The sequence below is a fragment of the Gallus gallus genome, chromosome 21, assembly GCF_016699485.2.
Source record: "Gallus gallus isolate bGalGal1 chromosome 21, bGalGal1.mat.broiler.GRCg7b, whole genome shotgun sequence".
NCBI classification, from domain to species: Eukaryota; Metazoa; Chordata; class Aves; order Galliformes; family Phasianidae; genus Gallus; species Gallus gallus.
This window is the reverse complement of record NC_052552.1, coordinates 1,763,986-1,783,881: the sequence shown is the minus strand read 5'-3', so window position 1 is coordinate 1,783,881 and position 19,896 is coordinate 1,763,986. Positions and strand designations below refer to the sequence as shown.

The 19,896-nt window shown below is 40.0% G+C and overlaps 1 protein-coding gene across 1 annotated transcript in view; it reads left to right on the top strand.

Annotated features, from left to right (window-relative positions):
• The first annotated feature begins 17,075 nt into the window (after nt 1-17,075).
• Nucleotides 17,076-19,896, top strand: part of SKI (SKI proto-oncogene) — a 99,812-nt gene continuing 96,991 nt past the window's right edge. Inside the window, exon 1 of the mRNA XM_046903176.1 lies at nt 17,076-17,129. The gene's annotated coding sequence lies outside the window, so the exon portion shown is untranslated. The remainder of the gene's footprint in view (nt 17,130-19,896) is intronic.

The following is a 19,896-nucleotide window of genomic DNA, read 5'->3' as shown; positions in this document are numbered from 1 at the left end:
GTGGATATTACTAGTGCAGCTGATGATTTCTAACGTGCATCTTTCTGGGGTTAAAAATGGACTTGCCATAGCATGAAGGTGAAGTGTAGAATGGGATGTGCTCCTGGTTCTGCCGTGCTGGATGAGATCATTGCTATAGCTTCCTCGACTGGCATGGAAATCCCATTACTTCTCTCTTGACTTGTTTTGAGTCTTGCTTAATTCAATAACTACAGTGTTTTGTGATCTTCCACAAAAGTTCTCATGGAAATGCAAAGAGGAGTCTTTACCATCAGCAGCCTTAACTGGATTTGAGCCAGTGGTCGAAGGATTTGAGCTTTTGGAAGCTAGAATGCTTCTACAGATTATCTTTAGGGATTTCCTTGTAAATGGAGTGCTAGCATGTGTAGTTATCTACTCCCTGTAGAGGCTCATCGAGCTGCACATGCTTAATCTTTACTTACATGTTTCCTGATTCTTGCTGTAAATTGGGCCTCAGTTTTAACTTTTGCTCTCAGGAAGAAGGGGCTATTATAACAAATTCTAATCCTTTTTGCAATTCCACAATCATTTAAGCCTGCCAAACAAACCAAGTGATCTTTTCCTGGGCTGAGGGAAAGAGGAGAGTGTAAAACGCAGGTGGCAGCATTTGCTGGGGAAGAACTGGTACATTATCAACTAATCCGCCTTCTGCTATTTCTGATTTCCTACCCAACAGCTGCAACATTGAATGAGAGCTTCTGCATTTGGGAAGAATTAGAAAGCCTGGTAATGCAGGGTCTCTATTACAGATGCAATAGCTCACAGACAGGGAGGAGATTTTTGCTGCCGGTGTAGAATTTGGAGTGTCAGGCGTTTGATAGCCTGGAAAAATTGTAATTTTCAGCTATTGTTATGGAGTAATCGATGAAGAAGTGGTACCGTGGGCTCTGCAAGGTTCCTCTCAGAGCCTGATATAATTGCATGCGTGAGCTGCTACTTTGTTAATGTACCACTTTGAGGCTAAAGCCCACACGGTTGTTGTTAAAACTTTTATTTATTTTGTATGGCAACCGATGCTGTCGGATAGCTTTGGTCCTTTTAGATATCTCTGGTTCTGCAGTGATAGCTCCAGGATCAGAGGGGAATGTTAAGAATAAATAGTGCTTTAAATAGAAATTTAAATAGAAAATTGAGATGTTGTTGTGTTTTGATTACTTGATCTAATTCACACTCGGTTAAGGAGTATATGTTGATAAATTTTGTTCTTGTCAAACACGCTGTGACTTCGCTCTAGAATTAGCATGTCCGTTCTGCTAAATGCTGTAAATACTGTCCCTAAAGATACCACAGGGAGCTGAAGTTCATGTAGTAAAACATCAGTGAGAGCTCCTGCAGCGATGGGGCTTCGGCACTCTGTCCTCTGCAGCCCGGCAGCAGCAAATGCAGCCCTGGGAAGAGAAGCTCAGCCGCATTGGCTCACGTTGTACTGATTGCTGTCTGTAGTGAGATGGGAAATTCTGACTGCTTTCATTGATGGGACGTATTACAATTCAAGCCACAAAATAAAGAAAGCTGTGAAAGATTTCCTTTAGCACAGGCAGGAGAATAAAGATGACGTGCAGTTTCGTTCTGAGAAGTGTGAGCCCATTGCCATTTCTTGAGAAAATCAGCTGAATGGAGACAGTTATGTAAGCTCTCCCTAATTTTAGTGCTAGGTGACGTAGCCTTCAATGAGAAGTCACATTGGCTTTGGAACCTGCTTCCTCCGGTACCTCACCGGAACTTGAATTTGTTAACGTGTGCAGATGAGTGAGGAGCTCATCTCTTCAATTCAAAGCGTAGGAACGGGTTCAGGACCTATGTAGCTGTATGCAGAAAAATCCAGCCATGTGACATTTATGTGCCAAGATAGGAAGACCTAAAAAGAGGGCTGGGGAGAGTGGCATGGCATTTGTGGGTACCAGGTTGCCAAGGAGGCATATTGTATTGAAACAGTTGCCTGGGAAACATTTAAAAATACGTTGAGTGGAAAAACATATGTGATGTGCCCACAAGTGTTCTGTGTGAATGAAATGCCATAGCTGATGATGGCACCAAAAGGCTGTTACTATTACATGAAAAGGTGCTGCAAGTGATGTTTTCTTTTCCTGTTTGTTTGTTTGCATTTCTCCCTGTGCCCTGCTTGAAGGAGGTGTGCTGGAGGAGGATTGCTTTGCTCCTGGCTGATGGACTAAAGTAAACATAGAGAAAAAGGTGCACACAGTCATCATTGTCATCAGCAACTGGAGATGGTAAGAGTCATTTAGCTTCACTTAGACAACCTAAACCAAACTGTCAAGAAGCCTGCGCAATTACCTCTCGAAAGTAACAACAGCAGTACTAAAACTACTGCAGTTAAGTAAAGATAAGTGTTTCTCTGAACATACCACTTTAATCTGTGCTAAGATCGTAATTTGGGCACAGTTTGCTCAAGGTTCTGAGTAGATCCGATGGAAAACTGTGGATCAGATAAAGTCTTCTGTGTCTCAGTCACGTCCTGGTATCACTCATCATTTTTCTGGCCCACTGTGTGGTTAAATCAAGTCCTGATGTTTGTAGGCCCTAGGGTTAGTGTGAGAGAGGCGGGGAGAATCTGCCTTTCATCTTCCTCTACAATTTTGCAATGTGACTGAAAACTGTTGGAGAGAATGTTTCAGATCTCAAACAAAGATTAGGTTTGATGGCATGGAGCCCTGGGTTCTGTGGCCCAGCCTAGGATTCTGCTGAGGGAGTTGTATAATCTGCCCACATTTTAAAGGATTATGGCTCTGAATTTAGGATCAAAAATGACTTGAGGTTTTCACATTTGTCTTTTTTTTTTTTTTTAAGTTTGTCTCATAATATTGTGGCCTATAGCCATTTGAATTTGTCCTGTTTTCTGTGCATCCTTTGAAATCAATGTACTTAAGGGCTTCACAAAAAAAAAAAAAAACAACAAAAAAACCAAACACCCATAAGTAATAGCTGCAGTAATTACAGAAGATCACATGTCTTTTTTTATGGGCATGAAACCACAAAACAGTGGGGCAAAAATGCCAATACCAGTTAATGTGGCGTGTCAGTATCTGTTACTAGAACAGTGTATAAAATCAACTTTAAATAGAATATAATTGAACATTTCTTGGTAAAAACAAATGTGGAAGATAGGTTTATTTAGTTTGGTGATTATTATTTTTTTTATTAAGGACTAGCTAGTGTTTAGAAAGCCTATTAGATCTGAAGGTATAGTCAAAGTCATTAAGGCAACTATGGATCTTCTCACTGAGAGTATTGAGATTGTGATCTGGTGGTGCAGTAGTTATGCTGCATTACAGAAAATCCTTGAAAATACTCAGGATGTCCCTTCCTAAGTTCCTTCCTTTTTGATACTCATTCTTCTGTCCTTAATTAGTGCTTGACTTGATAGAAGAAGTGCAAACTGGGACTAATTTGGTAGACCTGAGAGTAAAATACAGTAGAGCTATGGTTTCTCTTTTCCAGATGTCATTTAACTGTATTAGACTCAGGCTGACCTGAGCTTGGTTTATTTACATAGTTTCAGTTCATTGGGCATAAAACAATCTTGTGACTGTCAGTATGAAAGGTCATTCTGCTTAGATTATATCTTGTAACAGAATTGTGGCACCTTGTTAGACATATTAAAGTGGATGTTTGCACCTCCCAGCATCTGTAAATCAAAACAATTTAGACTACTTTAAACAAAAAACCACCAAGTGACAACAACAAAAACACCCCCACACAAAAAAGCCACCAACAAACAAAACAACAAAAAAATGACATAGTCATGTCACCTCCAAGCAGCATTGCTGTAAAACTGGAGCTTCACACTGCTGCTCCCTTCATGAGTGAGTTTAAAGTTAGGCTGGTTTTGGACTGTACTTATACCTGTTCATGAAGCAGGCACAAGACTAACCTTCCTTTATAGCAGCATTTTACTTCTAGATGTTTTTCGTCACCATGCCTTTCATCAGCAGCTTTGAATTCACTAGGAAAAATATTAAAAGCTAGTAGTAAGGAAAAGTCTTCCCCTAACATCTTGCCTTCCAGAGTATTGATAAACATTTGTGCAAACATGCAGCATCCTTTGCCCCAAAGGCGTGCTCTGGCTTTAGTACCACACTTCTAATGACAAACATTCACCTAGTTTACCACATGCATTCTTTTATCTTAGCTGTTCTCTCTGCATGTTAGGAGATTTATTTCTACCCATAATGTATTTCATGTGTGTTAGTTGTAAATATTGTGCTCATAAATCATCCTGGGCCATCCAGCCCCAAGGATGGAGACAGCTTACAATAGATCTGTCTGCTTCAGATTGGGAGACTCTACTAGTTGCTGTTTTTTCCATCTCTTGGCTCTGGTAGTGGCACGTTGCCAGTCTCCTGTCTCACATTAACAAGAATATTATATATACTGAATTTAAAGTGTTTTTCCTTCAGGACTAGAAGAATGTAACGGAGCACACATCTGGCAGCGTGACATTATTCCTATGGGGTGCAATGTGCCCTCTGTGCACGGAATCATCACTGTGGATTTCTGCTTCAGTCCTGTGGGCATGAGCTGTACTGTGTGTGCACTGAGGTAGGTCTTAGGGCAGGTTGGGAAAGCTTTGTGTCAGGGGTTGCATGCACATGTCCGTAGCCTGTAATGAAAGACTGGTCAGTCTCCCCTCCCTTCAGCAAAACCTTCAAATTAAGTATTGCAGAACTAGCAAGACTTGAGCATAATCCCAGGACTTCACCTTTTCATTTCATTTCTAGAACCAGCTCCATCTGTACTCACACCTACTGACCCCGCTTTTTTTGTATGTGGGATGGAAACTACTGGCCTCATAAAAAGTTTATGGAAAATTTATTTGTTCATAAAGCGTATGCCTGAGGACATATCAATACTACAGATGTATCAAATTGCCCCCAAACTCCATAGGATTGTTACTACTCATCATCAGTTTGTTTCACCTGGACTCTTCTCCATTTGTTCTCTTGTGGGAAAGCTTGTCCACTTGGCAAGAACTACAGATAGTTTCTGCTCCTGCTGAATTATTACCTTTTTGCCAATTCTAAGAAGCTTGTGCTCTTAAAATTCCTATGTTTGCATTAAACAAGTCTGCATTAAATTGAGTTGTCTGAAGTAATCAATATTCAATAAGCTTCTGGTGTTTTAATTGGCTTGTTTATAGAAGTCTGAAATGGGCTGAGCTGCAGGTCTAAACTAAACTGAATTTGTTATACCGAAAATAAAAGTACTCAGAAGTAGTGTATTTCTTTATAGTAGTGCAGCTGAAAACACATTTACTGTAATTAATGCATACCGTACTTATGCCTATAGTTCCTCTCTTATTTATGCATATTTAAATGTGAAGACCCTTAATATGTATCTCACAATGCATTCCAAAATGATACGTCTGCATAAGCAGAGCAGTCTGTGACCCAGAGCACGTGATGTGTTTCAGGAGAGCCAGAAAGGAGCACGGAGTCATCACCTGAGGGGAAACAAAATTCAGAAACGAGGAGGGGAAATTTCGGTGCTTATTTTTAGACTCTGTGGGTGAGTATTATTTTCAGCTCCCTTTATATTAATTTCTGCAGAACATGGTAGTAATGTGTGAATATGTGTGAAAGGATTTTGGTAGAGTATCACAATTTCTAGCTGTCTGAAGTGATCACTCGCTAGCAGTCCCTGAAGAATCAGTATGCTCATTTGTACCAGGATAAGGTAGCAGTATAGGTTATGTAGATGTGTCTGAGAAACATTACACGTGTTTATTCAGAATGAGTTCACAAAAATATGCCAGTGACATAGGGTCAGTCCTCCATGTAGCTGAACATAGGCGGTTACTGGCGTTAATGCCAGTTAGTTCAAAGCTAGCTTTCAGTATTTACGCGTGGAGCTGTTTTTTCACTTGAGATGGCATAACCTTCAGCATCTTCTCTATTTAGGGACAAGCCAACACACTCGTGAGTTTCATAGAAGAAAAAGCTCCCTGTTAATCAGCACTTTATTGTCTCAGTATGCTTAAAATAAGCGTTTTGTCACATTCAAGAAGCTGCAACTTTATTGGTTTGCATTCTGGCACCATGCTCAATGTTGTCAAGTGCTGTCAGTTGTCTTCTTTCTGTAACTTATTTACTGGGGGGGAGAGAGAGAGATTGGGATTGAAACATTCTGGTAACAATTTTCATAAAATACATATTGGATGTGCTGTAGAAGTATCTCCAATGTTACAAAGAACAAGAGAATTGATGAGTAATACTCTCATCTTCTGCCCCAGAGAGGTCCCACTAAAAGCCTTTGACTACTGTATAGGACAGGGAACAGAAGCTAAAATTTCCCTATTGCAGTGAATACAGTGAGCGGAAGGAAAGAAGATACCATCTTATCAAAGGATCTTCTGGTTTCCTTTATAAACAGCTAAGAAGCAGCTTTACCACTTCCCTCAGTATTGAGCGAAGGCCTTTTGGAAGGACAATAGATGATGTGTCTACCAGAATTCTCTTTGGCTGTCTTAGAATGTGTCCTCACTTTGCGTGTCAAAAAAAACAGATACTGCCTTAAAGCCAGATGCTTCTAGTTAGTTTGCAGTGTTGTATTTTAATCTGACATGGGGAAAGAAGAGTTTGGTCTTTGACTCAGGAAACCTGCTTTTGTCACAGCTCCTGAAGCTGTCCTTGTGACTGACTTCATGTGAGTTGTTACATCTCTATGCCACTCTCACGCTTCTCAAACTCATCAGCAGAAGGACTGCTTAATGGCAGGCTTTTACTTTACACAATAAAGGTAAATTGCTCAACGTGACAAGATATCACTGCAATTAAATTCAGTAATTGACAGAAATTTACAGTCAGAACATTCCTAATAAGGGCCAAGTGCAGCGGACACGTTAAAGCTATTCAGGTAGTTTATACTATAAATTGTTTTATCGTGCAGTAGCAATTTCAGAAAATTCTTAGGGAAAAAAAAATGGGCAATTAGTCTTGTTTTGAATGTTGTAACTGAGATGAAAATATAGAAAAGAGAAATTATTTGCATTATAAAATGTCAGAAGTGTATGGCTATAATGATCCTTAAGAGGTACTGTAGGAAATAGAATGGATTAAATTCTTGCAAACATTCATGGGAGTAAAAATACCATTAAAACATTCTAAGAGCCATATGACCACTGATCAGAAAGTATAAAAACAATGCTCTGGAAATGAATGTTTTCCCAAGAAAACTTTCCAGTAAGAACATGGGAGACTGCACTATTTCTTGTGGTCAAAAAATAAAGGTTGCATTCCAACTTTAAAGAGACAGTGCTTCCATAGCACTTGCACACTCAGAATGTACTCTGGCTCCATAAGACTATGAAAGAAAATAAGTTTAGAACTTGATCTGTATTTTTTTTTTTTTCCAAGCGTGCACCTAGTACTCCTTTTGTGTGTTTTTCCATGAGGATGATAAAAATAGATGGAGCAGTTTCACAATTGCTTCCATTTGATTTCTTGTTTCTGATTTGTATGCACTTGTGGAATTGCTGCTAGTGGAAAAATAATAATGAAATCACTCTTGGGAATGGAGTGCACAACATATTTTGTTGACATTTTGATATGTATGTCAAGTAATCCTTTTCTTGTCCAAGCTTTTGTAAGCTCGCTTATGGTGAGAACTGTTGTGCTCAGTGCCTAGCAAATGAAATGAGAAACTTTAATTGCTATTTTGAACCAAGTGTGTGCTAGTAGCAATGTAATGGTTGTTTTCTATAGGGTTATTTTTAAGTGACCCATAAATAAACACTTACATGGTCTCAGATGTGTTCTGCCTCAGTAATGAATGCAATTGGTCCTAATTGTTTTCCCTGGTAGCTCTCAGAAGGAGTTCTCATAGAGAACTTAGACTACTGAGTTTTAATATTGCTTATTGCTTTGCTTTTCTTGGTGGTCCTTAGAAGTTTCTTGAAGCATTGAAACACGCTGTTAAAATGCTGTAGAAGTGAAGTCTTCCTCTTGCTGACAGAACCAGATCTGCTGTGTGGGCAAGGAGTTTTTCTCCAGGGCTGTCATGTCTGCCATCCTATCCTTTGGTAATAAGTGCACAGAAAAAGGGAGTGAAGAAGTGGACGGTTCTTGCACCGGTTCCCTTCCTATGTGGAATCACAGGCTTGAGCTTATCAAATGTACTATGTATAAATATATGGTTATTTTCTCTTTTTGTGAGAAATATATATATATATATATTCGTATATGTATTTCTCTCAAAAAGAGACAATCATATATTTATCTGTAAATAAACAAAAAACCCTACTGTTGGATATACAGTAGAGTGTGGAAGGATTCAGAAAAGGATGAGGTGTTTCTGGCTAGCAAAAGTACCCAGATTTGTCACAGTAACACTGAGAAGCAACAAGAGAACTCTTGGTGGTGAAGGAGGAGCTTGTCTTTGGATTGGTGCCTTCTGAAGTGTCTTGAGCTTCTGTGTGAGGCAGCTAGCCATGGCCAATGTCAGGAACAGGATAGTGGACACTGTATGTGACACGCTCGAGCAACTGCTGTGCTGAAAAAAATCAGCAAAAACATTTGATGACATGTAGGCCTCTTCCCAAGATTACTGGGGAACAGAGGAGTGAGTTTTTGAGAGAGGAAGACAACTGGAAGTAAGGCCTGATTTAAGACATGTAAAAATGCTTGTTCCTGTGGGATTTTAGAGTGTTAGGCTACCCCATAAATTCATTTTAACCCAGTACTGGCCATCTCTCTCCTTCTCTCCCTGCCACCTCACAGCTTTCTTAGTGTAGCTAATTGTACAAATTACTCACTTCTCACAGAAAATAACCTGATGTCTGGACTTCTGAATTCAAGTAACTTTCAAATGGGAAATCGTTTTTGAGGGGAAAAAAAAAAACAAAACAAATCAAACAATAAACCTTCTGGTAGTGGGTGGCATAAAGAGACTTATTTTCCATTCATGGCTTTATCTTTTAAGTGTATTTGGTCTAGATTGATTTAACCTGGTGTGGGAATTGAAAGTTTGTGAAACTTCCTGTTCTGAATTGTGGCTTACATGAGTTGCTGGATGAATGTCTTACCATTCTTGTATCCTCTTTCTTGCATAATGATCCTTGATACTGATGAGTTTCCATCTCGTGCGTGGGCTTGATGAGACAGTGTACTCACAACTGGTTAAAAGTACAGGAAATCTGTGCTTCTATCCAGACCTTCCACGTTTTTTCTGAGAATTACATTGTTTCTTCCTTTTGACTCAGGACTTTTTTTTTTTCTTTTCTGTCAGTACACTGTAACCTTTGTAAGTGCTTTGAAGCCCTGTTGGAGAACTTGATGAAATTCTTAGATTGAAGTTACACGTGATTTTCTCCCAGCTGCTTCCTTGTTGAGCTGGTTACTAACTCCAGTACCTAGAAGTAGAGATATGCCACCCTGCCTTCCATAGTTACATCCCATTTGGTGAAAATGGTCTTGCAAACCTGGGGAAGAATTATGGATTCAATTCTCAAGTTCCTTCAGCCCATGATGCCACCCACCTTTCAATTGTTTACAACTAATAAATATGTCAGTGATGTGAGTACAGTAAGTAGGGAAAGGGGAATATGAAAAAGATTACAGATGGATAACTTGCAGGACTGAACGTTTCTAAGAAACATTATTACTGACATTGTTGGCCATTGAGCTCTTTCAGGTATGAACCAAAAATGAAAGGTGCTATAAATCCATATCACATACCTCTGTCTGCATGCTTTATCTAACCTAGATGGGCTCCCAGTACAGCTTCTGTGGGCTCTATAATCTGCGTTGATTCAGCTGAACTGTTATTTTTGTGTAAGGAGACCCAGCTTGCCATTTTTGTATCTTACTGAGCTTTTCATTTCAAGCTTAAACACAGGAAAGATTTCTCAAAGACTGATTTCTCAGCTTATCATCCAAATAATATTCTGGGTTTTGCAGGATCATAACTTTTGTGTAAAGCTGTCCAACTGGTTTTGTGTATTGATAAAGGACTTAGCTGGGCACCAAGGGATAAGACTGTAGGATGCAGAAATGGCTGACTTAGTCATGTAGCCTTCCCGTACTGCGTTCCCATATGAAAGTTATGGGTGGATATAAGTATTCAAGTTAACATTCTAATCCTACAGGGTGCTCAGCCATCGCATTTGATGGAAATCTGGGACACTTGACACCTTACAGAGTGCAGTTTTATATAAAGGCTTTTGATTCCTGGCAGATTGTCAGCATAGAGCTCAAATTGATTAATCTAGTGCTGTTACTCTGAATCAGAATATGTTGTGTTCAGAGAGCAAATCTGACTGGAAACTTCAGGATCCAGCTTAGGGAAAAGTGCCAGGATCAAGACAGGATTTTCGTTAGTATTGCCAGCTGAGAATGGCGCTGGACTTTGTGGTAGCCTAGAGCTGATATTCTTTGCTTCTGAGCAAACATGCTATCCATTCTCCTGCTGAGATCAAGGTTTGTCTTGATGTTCCAGATAACTCTAATTATTTAGACAAAGAGAGAAAATTAGACAAATTAATTGGACAAATGGAAAAAAAAATACATACAGATGGTTAGAAGCACCTAAAATCCCATGTGGTGCAATGACTGCTAAGTCAGCTAACGATACTTTTATGAATCTAATAAGGAAGGGAAAGCAGTTAAAATTTGCCCTAGAGCAATTGTAACTTCTACACCTCTTTTTTTGGTTCATAAACACCTCTGGCTCCTGCAAAAACACTTGTGAGTATATTTTTTAATATCGTTTGTTGCTTGACTTCATTGTTCCTGCAAAGCAGTAAATGAATTCCATTTGCAGTTCAGTTTTTTTTCTAAGACAAGGAATATTTATGCCAGATTGCTGCTCCTACTTTTGCCTTTAAAAATCACACACCCAAAGAACTCTGTCTTGCAGAAATACACAGCTGTAGCAAAGTGCAGTATGCATGTGGAGAGATCTTGCAGGGCAGACTATGACACATATTTTGCTAGCGTTAATCCGTTAAGAAGCTGCAGACATGCACTGAATAGAATAGCACATGCTATATGTCCCATTTAACTGTTAAATACAGTCAAAAAAGTTGTTAGGTGTACTTTATAGTCCCTTTGTCTCAACTTCAAATTACAGTCATTCTGTTTATTTTGCTATTACTGATTTATACCAAAACACAGCAGAACAGACTCTCACATAGTGATTATAGATGAATTGTTCCTGGTTGATGCTGATGTAAGACAGAATCATCCCTTTGAAGTCAGATTTTTACCCTAGAGCACGGAGGAAGAGAAGCTGTTCTCTTTAGCTGAGGCAGTTGGTTTTCTTGTTTATGCAGAAGTTCATGGCTTGTTAGCACTCCCAACTGTTGCAAAGTACGTAATGAAAATAAGAAGCACAGAGCAGAAAATGTCTAAAAAATCAGAGAAGCCTATGGAGCTGGTGAGAAAATGAGAGGTGACATGAGAACAGGAAGGAAAGGGGAAGGTTATGTCATTAGAGACTGGAATTCAATGTTTTGATGAAACTCCATGGATACAGGAAGAAGCAGGGCGGGTAAAAATAGCCAAATGAAAATGGCATGAGTTCCAAGAATTCAGTCCTCTGAAAAGAAGGAAATAAATGTTCTTGCTTAAACACAGGCAGAAAAAGTTTCATATTTTTATGAGCCATTAGAAAGAGTGAAGGAGAAACAAAAGGGGTGAAAATTGCTGACTACTATTTCTCTTTTTTTTTTTTTTTTTTTCCAAGGAAAACTTGAAACTTTGTGTTGCTACACACAATTCATGCCAACCCTCAGTGGTTCGGCTCCCAAGAGAGACAGAACACTTCTTCTGACGAACTGTCTCATCAGAAGACCTTGGAGGCTGTGCGCATTTGTGGGGTGGAGCACATGTGTGCACACATGCTTATGAGTACAAAATTCACTCACTCCCTGACTGATACAAAACATTGCCAATCACTGCGTGAGAAAATGGCCACAACATATAAAATGGTTTACTTCACAGCATTTAAACTTGCCCAAAGCCAGCGAGCAATTAGTTTTTTTTGGTACTGAATTATATACACTTGTATCCCTCCCACTGAGATTCTTATCTATGAAACAGAGAGCTCTTAAAACAAGAAAAAGAAAGTAAAAAGTAGGCCAATTTACTTGGAGTTGTTGTTGTTGTTGTTAACTTCAGAACAGATGGTAACATATCACAATGGAAGTTTTATAAAAAATTCCATCTTTTAACTTTGAGTGCAGGCCTCAAATTTTTCCCTGGTGAAAATATGGAGCGTGAGTCATTAAGCATGCTATGCTGTATCTGCATGGGATTTTCACTTACTGCATTCAGAAAAGTCAGAAAGCTGCTCCATTACAGCAGATGATTTTTTTTTTTCTTTTCCACCTGGGCAAATGGCCAATTCCATCATCTCAGGCTCAGCACTATGAACAAGGAAGGTACAGTCTGAGGAAGGATTGTAATGCACAGACAAGGGGAAAGTCCAAGGGCAGGAGTCAATTTCCAACACTCAAACAATTGTCAGAAGAAGTCGCCTCCAGTCCAGTCTGAATTCACTAATTGAAAAGTTATGGCCTGGTTTTACAAACCAGAAGTTGTATTGCCTGCAGGGTGTTCAGCACCTACTGCATCTTGCCCCTAAATTATTATTATATAGTGATGGACTAAACTTAATCTTTGCTGGGACTCCGTCTGAAATTCAGCACTGATTGCTGTGGGGCAAATAGGCCCAGAGATGCTGAGTATCATTTTCTGCAGCTCTACTGATTTGACCTGGGAGAGCTAAAGGAATTCCATCTCTCCGCTCTATAGTGCGGCTCATCTTAGTGAAGTTACAGGACTTTGTTGTGGAGAAAGGTAGGGATTTTTACATCGAAGCTTCAATGTGTTTGTAAAATCCTTTTGTTCTCTCCAGGGCCCTGACAGCAGTCTCTGGTGCATAGTTGTTAATGTGCAGCATCTTCCAGAGGACTGCAGTGCTCGTGAGCTTTATCAGCCCGCTGTTCCTTGTTTTGGTATTTGTAACACATGTAGAACAAAATTGCCTTAGAAAAATCACATCGGGGTCTGAGATTTGCTATTTGGAATCTCCTCTGTGGCATCTTAGGGTATCTATGCCCATTTTGGATTGGAGATATTAAGTAAGGCATGAGATGTATTGCCTCTTAGTTACTCCAGTTAATAAGCGTGTTAGAAATGCAGAAGGAAGGATGGATGGATAGATGGACAGACGGATGGATTTATCATCTTACAAGGTCTCTGTCAGATTAGTTAATTATTCCCAACCTTTGTGGTAGTTACTGACATCTAGAAGTGAGGTGAACGGTGTCTTTTTGGATGGCCAGAATAATATAGAACACTATTTCCCCTGAAGAAATAGCTCGCATACCTTATATAATGAATGAGCTCATTTTGCCTGTGTTTGCCAGAAACAATAAAAGTTAGAAAATGTCCCAGTAATTAAAATAAAGTGTTACCCAGATTTATGGTGAGAAATGTGAAATGTCAGGCAATTGAGTGCAGCTCTGCACTCACAAATAAGCTTCACATTCGTTAGAACAGGTTGCATTCATTACTAAGAACAGTGTGGGTCCAGTGCTAGCCCCAGAAGGCAATGAATGGTTTCTCCAGCTCAGGGAAAGAAAGCAGAGGGGAGGGAAGGCTGCCAGCTGGCATGTTAGCTGATGGATTTTAGGTCCTAGTGGTAATGCTGCAGCGTGCACGGCACAGGCATGATCATTGCTTCAGCATGGGCTTTGAATTACACCATGGATAGCAGGAAGAAGAGAGGGCCATTCTCAGGCCTGCCATATGCAGAAAAGAAATCTAGCAGAAAGTTTTTGAAAGGGTGGATATGAAAAAGGGAAATCCAAGCAAGGCCAGCCTTTCCTGCTACCCCTCCTCTCACAGTCACTGTTTGTTTTTTAATGCAAATGTTGTACCTACAGCCCTATGAACGTGAGTTCATTGCCCTCTCAAAGTAATCGTAAACCCTACTTATTTCAGAGACCGTTTCTTTTGTCAAATGCCACACAACACACGCAGATCCAACCACATTCTTTTTGGTAGTATGCACGTAGATGTAGGGAAAATTGAAAGTGTAAGACTGCTGGAAATAGAAGTGAAACTCACTGAAAGTCTACAGTGCAAGCTCATTTGAACAATTCTCTTGCAAGTCATGCTCAAACACTGCAATTGGCTTTCTGCTCTGTGTAGCTAGAAAGGGGTAGGTTGCTGAAATGTCCTTCTGCTGTGATACTGAGAACTACTTGCTGCCTTAACGTCTCCTTTCACAGCCCTTTATACTTCTCTTTTCTGAGATAGCCAACTGAAAAAAAAATGAAGAAATTTGAAATGAAAATGCTTTATGTAAGAACTAGTCTGTCTAGAACCTAAAATGCGTCTTCCTGAACCAGAGAATGGGACAATGTTAAATCACAGACACTTGTGCTGGATTCTCTTCTCACATAAATTTAATTTGTGAATAGTTCTAGGAGTATCAGTGGAGGTTTGTTAGAAAAAAGTAGTCATTAAGTTAAATCACTTGATTTGAATTTGATAAAAGATTTGGGTTCTGATTAAAAATCTGCAGGATGGCCTTAAGCCAATTGTACATTATCTCTGTTCCTCAGTTCCACATCTGTAAAATGACAGTATGAATGTTTCTTTTTTATTACATGCTTGTAAGAAAAATCACATTATGCTAATGAGGTGTGCATATGCTTTAATCACAGGTTCATTCAGAAAGTCCATAAAAACAATAAATATGAGGTCAACTCTTGAGAATTTGGGGGAGAGGTGTAGAAATTCCAGATTTTAGGACAGTATGTTCTGAATTACTGAAGTGATGATGCAAGCACTTGTGCCCATAGAGTGCCTAGTGCTGTACATGTTATTTATAGGAGACTCGGGCCTTGAAAATAAATTGCAGGTTCATATGTCAGATCAGCAGATGGAAGATCGCTTTTCACCAGACTTTAGATATCATAAATTTCAAGCAGACTATGGGGCTCATTCCCCACTATGCTTTTGGATTTTAAACTGTTGTAAAGTATATACCAAAGAACACAAGAAAATAGACTACAATCAGAAGCACGCATGATAACCCTACTTGCAGATAGTGAGGTCTCACAAAGTCTTGGGAAGGAAATGTTTGGCCTTGAAGTTGCAAGTGGGTTTCAGGTGGGATGGAAATGAAGCATTATCAATTGTACCATTGTGCAAGTTGGTACATGTAGCTGTAGAACCCGGCTCTGTTACCCTTTTACTCACCACAGCAGCTGCAGCAGATCAAATCAGTATTCCCACAGCTTCTCTGCATGATTGAGTGTATGTAGGAGGGCAAGAGAGGGGAGTTAACCTACTTTGTTTCGGTGAAGCTCAAACCTGAGGCTTTGCTAATCAGCAGCTCCTTTAGTGCAAGGTCGGCATGCTCATTTCCTTTGATACTGACTGTTTGGGGATTGATTCGACAAGGTGCTTTGCATAAGTCTTACGTTGAACTTTGTCTTAAATGTGTTGATTTTTTTCTTCCCCAGAGTGGTGATAGTGACTGGTGATATCTCCTATGTAAGAGCTGTGATAGGAGGAAATACTGAGGGTGAATAGTGACAGTTGATTTTTTTTTTTTTAATAGGAATAAGGTTTTGTCTTGGTATTTTTATCTCTTTTTCTGCTGGTTGCGTATGCTATGGTTTGCTTATTGCTGGGTGTGCTGAGAAATGAAAGATTATGTGTTAATATAAATGATAAAAAGCCTGTGCAGTCCTGAGTGACCTAGGGCTGTTCTGTGAGCTCCTTTGGGAATCCCAAGAGTTCCAGCTTGTATGCCCTTCTCTGTGTCTGACTTTCCAGTAAATTAATTTTTTTATTGGCAGTAGCGAGCATGGCTTTTTTTAATGAGGTGTTTGGCAGCGTCCACTGGGGCATGTAGGTACAGTGTGTGGGTAGAAGGGGCAGCCCTGGGCAACATACCAGGCAATGTAGAGTGAAAAAATTCTAAAAGATGGAGAATTCTTTCATGTGCTTTTAACAACCCCTTGCCTCTCCTATATATCCTAGGTTGTTTGATGATTTCTTGCCATTTAAATGTGAATTTTAGGTTCAGAGCAAGTAATGTTTTAAGCAGGTCATCCAGTCATTAAATATATTAACCATGGATCGTATGCCCATTAGTCAAACTTGATGAAGAATTAAGTCAGTTCTTAAGTTCAATAGTCAGACAGCTTTTCTGAATAGCCTGCTGTATTGTGCTGGTGCTCTCCTGGCCACGACTGGGGACTTCTGGAGAAAATAAAAAAAAAGTCAGTTGTTGAGCTTGAAAGCTGAGTCTTATACTGGATAACTTAATCTCTGGGGATGAGAAATAAGGAGGAATGTGAGATGTATATGGATCAGGAGGTTCTGTGTTTTGCAAAGACATAAAAGATACAGAAGAAGATAGGAGCTGAGCTGGACCAGAACTGAGAATTGTGAATGGAGTTAGGAAAATAATGGAGATGACTGCTAAATCCATGGGATTCTCTGCTTAGTGGTGTCAGAAGGTGCTATAAACATGACAAAACATAATCAGCTGAACTAAGCCCATAAAACCTAACATAATTAACTGTCATCAGTGAAAAGGACAGATACTAAACCAATCTGTTTTGCAGAGAGAAGAGAAGCAAGACCCAGGAGAGGAGCAGCATTCTGCGTGCAGGTCACAGGTGCTAAAAAGGAGAAAGGTACGCTCTTTTGTTTTCTTTACTTTGTTCAAAGTGCAAACGTTCCTAAGCTTGGGTTACAGAGAGACAATACACTTGTCTTCCTCAATGGAGTGGCCACTACTTACGCATCTACCTATAAACCACCTCCCCATATACAGTCTCATAATTACCAATTTTATTTTTACTGCTCCTGGACTGGATCTTGCCACTACTTGGAGCACAGTAAAATCTCTCAGTAACCTCATGTATGGGGATTGCCTGGACACAGCTTGAACCAGTGATTGAGTACCAGGTGAGAAGGCGTGGCTAACCCAGGGCACACAGGTGCAAGCAATGAACCCTGGGTCCACTCCTCCTCACTCTCATTTAAGGGTTAGCAGCTGAGGGAATAGGATCTCTGTCTAGAGGTTGCCCCTTCTGGAAACTTCCCTGACCTTCCTAAAAGGTAAGTCACTTGATGTATCATCTAGACTATATTCTGATGAATACTTTTATGAGTGCGTTTGTATCTTGGTAGAAAGCAATATCATTGCTTTTCCTTACACCATACATTATAAATAAGCTATTAAAATATAAGTCAAACCTGTAACTAGTCTGTATGAAGTATAATATAGGGAGAGGATTTTGCTATGCAGCATTCCAAGGTTTACCTAGAAAATGGTGGGACCTGATATGTAGTAAATACCATAGAAGTCCCAGCCACCTCACTAAGCCTGAAAGAGGTTGCATAGTTATTTTTTCCATTAATTAGAAAAAAAAGAGAAAGGAAATCCTGTTTTGGTGTGGGTCTTATGCTGACCTTCTCAGGCAGTGAATTTTTCCTTGGTTCATCACAAATGTCATTGATATATGATATTTTTCTTGTGACTTCTTGATGTTTTAAAATTCCCTTATTTCAGTACATTTCTAGGAGAAACTTATCAACAAAATGTGGTCTCTTTTTAAAAACTGATGTTTTAATGTGTGTTTTTGCTAAAAGGGTAAAAAGTTGATGCACATTTGTGAAATAATTTTCTGTGAGCTGAATCTGCATGTTGATTTAAAAATTATATACTTGATTGAGAAAGACTGTATGATTCTTGGATGTGTCTTTGTCAGCAGAGTATGAAACCCTATTCTGCAGGTTATGAATAGCTTGGCGTTCCTCTGTTTCACTGTAAAGGAAATATCAGTGGAAAGACTCCCCTTCTGTGGAGGCTCTCTGAAGGAGAGGAGGGGAGGAAATACCCTTGCTGCACAGAAACAGTCTTACTTTGGTAGCTGTGTGTCGTAATTGGAAATAAGTATGTACCACACAATCATGGGAGAATTAGATACTTGCTGTTATAATGAATTTACCATCTAATATAAGCTACAGTAGGAGTTTTGATGTGTCACATTTGCACGGGTGCTTTTGTTTTTTGCTTTCTTCCCTTCTTCCCAACTGGTTCTTCCCAAACACTTTGTCAACAGTTGCCATTTGCAGCATGGTCCTCTACAGTCCCCAGGTCTTCCTGACTAAGCAGACATCTAAAACCAGAGGGGAACTATGGTGAATTTGTTTAGAAAATACTTTTCATGTGAGTGTGTTTAAAAAAAAAAATCCATAAATATGGTGTGCTGTACTCTGGAAACACGTAGAGGGTGGGACAAGATACTTGTGAGAGGCACTGAGTTCTTCAAAATGAAGGCAATGTGGAGGCGTGGGGGGAAACGAACTGCCTGTTAAATATGGAAAATGGAGTCTGCTTTTTGTTCCGGGCCTTTGGAATCTGTGGGTGGATTGGAACTGGCAGGCAGGGAGCAAACACCCACCCACCACAGGGCTGTGTGGTTCAGAAGTTTACAAGAGTGTTTGTGTTCCAGGAGCTGTTGGCCTTGAAGCCAATGGAGAGGGGGAGGAGAAGAGGGAGAGAGTGAGAAAAACAGTGTGGTGTTGGGGCCCTTCCTCCGAGATATTTTTTCCCTTCTCCTTTCTTCAGCTAGAGGGCTTTGGAACTGAAGCAAGACAAACAGTTACTGGGGGAAAGATTAATAGCATTTTAAGATGCACAACACTCACAATCCGTCATCAGGGTGGCAGAGGCTTCAGAAAGCATTGCCACCTTAATCCCTGGTGACAGTGCTCTTTGCTCCTCCTTCTGCCCCACTGCTGTGTAGTTCCGCAAAGTCTATGGGCTACAGGGGAATACTTTACTGTTACTGCTTGGGTTGCAAACTGGTTTCTGTCACACTATGAATTTAGGTTCAGAAGCTGCTCCTCTAATCAGTTACTCTCTGAGTATAGCAGACATAGAAACTGAGGCACGCAGGAACTGAACAACTTGCCCAAGGCAACAGGAAGTCTGCGGGAGATCTGGGAATGGACCCCAGATGTCCTGAGTTTAGTCTTAACCACCAGACCATCCTTCCTGCCTTTTTGGTAGTCCCTTCTGCTTCAGGAATGCCATTTATGGATTATACTCATTAATTAATCACTCATCTGTTGCCCGATCCAGTAATTTACTTGCCTTAAAGAGTCATTTGGAAGGAAAAAAACGATAACAACCGAACTCCTACAGCGAGGTGCAGTTATTACTGTCCTTTCTTCCTGAAGAGTGAAGGAAAAGGAGTGCAGAAAAAGCCCAGCATCCAGAACTAAGAGGCTTTTCCATTACTAAGCAGACTTCCTGCAAACAATAATTTTACTCTTAAGAAAATTGGATTCTCTATCCTTGATGTTTGAGTCTATCTGTGTGTTTATATTTCAGTGAGTTTAAAACAACAGAAAAAACTGAAACAGAATTAAATCCATCTAGGGCATGAATCTGGTGCTGTTCGCTGCTCTGAGAACCTCTGGTGGCAGCCCATTTTAGGATGGCACATCCCTAATGGGCTCAGGGGTATCTGCTGCTTCTCCCTTCTCATGGTCAGAACTGGCTGAATGGTGGGAAGGGCTTTCTTTATAAAGCATGCCTCGCTTTGGAAATGATGGAATGAATGGAATGTCATGGCTATGTAATCACCCTTAATAAGCATAGTTTCTGAGGAACATGACTGAAAACGATTCCTACGTTCCTTTTGATGTGTCTGTTACTTAGTGAAGAATACTCCTAGCACTGTACCCTCCTTAGTATCACCAGTCACCAAGGACTGAACGGTCTGTATCGTTAGGTTTTATCTTCAGACCTTGGCATTGTGGTAATATCTAAAAATTCCAGTTGTGGAGCAGTAAGTGTGTGTGATCACTGCGC